Source organism: Ruditapes philippinarum, unplaced genomic scaffold, assembly GCF_026571515.1.
Source record: "Ruditapes philippinarum isolate M1 unplaced genomic scaffold, ASM2657151v2 ctg6420_1_1_1_1, whole genome shotgun sequence".
NCBI lineage: Eukaryota > Metazoa > Mollusca > Bivalvia > Venerida > Veneridae > Ruditapes > Ruditapes philippinarum.
This window is the reverse complement of record NW_026862770.1, coordinates 98,773-102,688: the sequence shown is the minus strand read 5'-3', so window position 1 is coordinate 102,688 and position 3,916 is coordinate 98,773.

The window sequence follows — 3,916 nt, the reverse complement described above, 5'->3', positions numbered from 1 at the left end:
TCATTTCCGTTGACATTTTATCAGTATATAGAAATATGACTGGGAGATAATTAACATACATTCCCATTATCTTTTTATAAAAACATCAATATAATTTCTAGGATTATTTATAATCTAATTGATGTTATTAAAACAGGCACGAAATGTTTGAATGAGTCGGAGTCAAAATAGAGAAAATAAGAACCCCTAAAGAGAGTAAAAACGGCAAAATTGAAAATGTTGCAGACTAAGTTTGATTGAGCCTGTACACTCGATTAATGAAGCTCTATTATAACACTGAAATTTGCTTGCTGTTTGAGTTATATTCAGCTGATAACTTGAATGATAGTAAAAAGGCTTTACATACAATTACTTAATTAAAAGTGGTGAATGAGGCAGAAATCAGCATTTCATAAGCATTACAAATACTATATTCAACATATAAACAAAGATCAAAAACATATATTAGATAAAGAATTAAATGTAAGTGCGTTAGTGACATGTTGTGAAAATAAATTTGTGTTCATTTTTATCATTCTTTCTAAAGAAACTCTTTAAAGCACAGACCGACAGACATTATTATATATTTTCAGTACTGTATTATTTCACAATTTTAACCTTAATATGATTAGTATTTGACTAGATGAGCAAATAGGGGCCGCGTTAATCAAAAAGTAAAAAACTGACTTGTTCATAACAAGATGACCATAAGTAGGGGAAGAGTTAACCAAAAATATTAAATGAAATAAAATATAAAGAGTTGAATTTGATGTTAGACCAAGTGATACTTACATTTATTTAAAATTCAGAGTATATATGTATCAAGTCATCAGTTTCCATACAATTCATGTGTACTAGTATTTAACGTAATATATCATAATGAAGCATTGTGAAATATATCATGATTTCTACAAACAAAGTAACTACGACTGATTGTACTTTGTAAGCTTATACTGTTGCTGCTGATGCTCCAAGCAATGCTCCGAAAAAAAGTCATACTCAGTAAAATAATTGAGGTGAAAAGGGTCAAAATTGGTTTTGGGGGAAATCACTACTAAGTTTCCATCAGAATAGTATGCACTAATCTAGAAAAATCTAGATCCAAAGAAACAGCCAATATATTATTCCATAATTGCAAATAAACAATAATTCACCAAGAAGCCAATTTCTGCCCGGTTCTCGTTTGATAATGTTCTTCTGATTCCTTTTTAAACAGCATCTACTTACGCAGATTAAGAGTTATTTTTCTAGACTCCTTGATGAATAGACTTTTATCCATTGTTTCCACATTTAGGCACATGCATTATTTTACCTATTAACCATACGCCGTTTTCAACGGAATGTCAAGAAAGGATCACAGTAAAAGTTTCAGCAAAGGATATACGTCATATATAGATGTTCTTTAAATTTCAAATTAAAAAAATATATTAATTTTACAATACTGAATTCTGCTTGCATCGGTGCTAGGAGATCTTGCATATATAACTGCCGTCCGTGAACAAGCTTATTCAAATCGAACATGCCACATTTTCTGATCCTGCGGTGTTGATCGATTTTCTGGCTTCGTATTTTTACTATATGGTATTTCGTAAAACCATTGAAATGATTCTTTTTTTTCAAAGCGAGAATTGTTGATTGTCTTATTGTGTGAGTTTGAAAAACTATACATTATTTACTGATCATATCCAATGGACAAGAAATCAAAATATTAAGTACTAATATAAGAACTATTTTCTACTTCTCAAGGTCTGTAAAGTTTCGTCATTAATAATTAATTTTAATCAATTCATAATAAGTGTGTTTGTACCGTTTTTGCTACACTTATATTGCGTACATTTAACCTTACATACATGTAAGTAACAAAAAAAATATACATGTAAGTAACAAAACAACAACAACAACAACAACAACAACAACAACAACAACAACAACAGAAGCATTACCAGTAAAAAAAACAACACAAACAAACCTATTGGAGATGGCTTACGCTACATTTACTTCATTGAAATACTTAACAAACGAAAAAGCTAACTTATTTCACAACAGATATAGTATGAAAATAGAAGATTTTTTACCTATTGTACATGAAGTTTTATACGAGTTTATTTTATTTTGATGCATCGAATAAAACCGTTATTTGATAACGTTTAGTTTGATGGATGCAAGCTTGCCTTCTATTAAGTAATGAGAAAAGTCGATCCATTGTTTATATAAGATATTTGTACAAATCTGGCAAGGTGATATTATAATGTTAAGTTTAGAAAAAAATGTTTTAAACATTTACATACGACATTGTGAATATGTCCACTTTTGGCGCTTGATTAACTGGTTGTATTGTTTGATGTATATCATGATTGGATAGTAATATCTATTACTTACTATATGACATTTCATGAAGTAATACGAAGGTTGTCCAAACAATTCGTGCACTGCAGTTATTGTCGCGAGAATTATTAATAAAAACAAATGAATTACATATCACTTGAAGGGGAAATCTGTCTCAAATAAGAAAAAAAAAAAAAGCCGAGTAACCGGTGTGTCGTGTAAAAGAATGGTCAATAAGTTAACTTAGTAACGTAATACCGGCGGACTACAAAAAATTGGGTTAGTTCATTACTGTAATTGTATTAATTGTTTGTTGCTTGTAAAGTTGCATTTGCTTTTTATGTTATAATTTGTTTCACTATCAATAGAGAAATGATTGATGCAAAGTATTTTGTTGTTTTTATTGTTCTTATGCAACGTACATGTATCATTCAACCCTCGTCACATGCGCCGGTGTCGACACCGGCATTACGGACGGACGTCTGCCTGACCGGTTGTCATCGTCTACCGACTCTCTTTCTTCTACAAACCGTTTGTGCCATTTAAAAACCAGCCTTCGTGACACTGAACTTGTCCCGCTTGCCCTTTGAAGTTCTTTGTAGGTATCTGTTGGTGTTTTACCAATATTTGCACAAACTTTAATGATCGTCCGTATTTCCAGACGTTTAGCGACTGACATTTTCACGTAATTACAGTATTGACGACCACACACAAATGTTTGTTTACGACCATTACAATATGGCAAATGACGTTATATATTCTAGTGACGTTAAGAATACGTATTTCCCTGAATTTTACCGTTTATATGTAGTGTTTTAAGAATACCGTGATGCATCAAAGTAATGAACTAACCCAATTTTTTGTTGTGCGCCGGTTTTACGTTACCAAGGTAACTGTATGACGATTAGTTTTCCCGACATACCGGTTACACGTTTTATTCTTTTGTTTTCTTATTTAAGACAGATTTCCCCTTCAAGTGATATATAATTCATGTTTTTCTATCAAGAACTCTCACGACAATATCTGCAGTGCATGAATTTTTTGGACAACCCTCGTAAAAGAGCTACGTCAAGATACGTTATTTGTGATAAACATGCATGTATTTGGATAAAATTGAAGCCTTGTAATAAACGAACATGACACTTCTTTTTGAAAATATGTTCAGTTATCATTTGTTGACAGCCTCGTGTATCTTTTGCATTATGTTGTACTTAAATAAATCGACAACAGTTGTTGCATACTTTTATGTATTATTATGACATTATATCAAGGATCACCCAGAGAACCTGACATAACTGTGTGAGATTGATACAGGATTGCTCAGTCAATATATAATTGCTGGATACTTATTGCTTGCGATTTTCCTGCGCTTTGAGGATAGAGAGATGTGATAAAACATTTTTTTCTTTCCAATAAAATAAATCACTTCCGCAAATCAGGAGGAGGAGTCGAATCGAATGATTAGTATGATTTAATAGATAAGGTGTGTGTTTATATCAGTATTTTTATTTTCATTTTCATGCATGTGAAAGTCATTTTAAGTAAACGTATTAGATTAAAAACATATTTTCCGAATACATACATATAAAGATTCTAAATTATAATTTCAGTC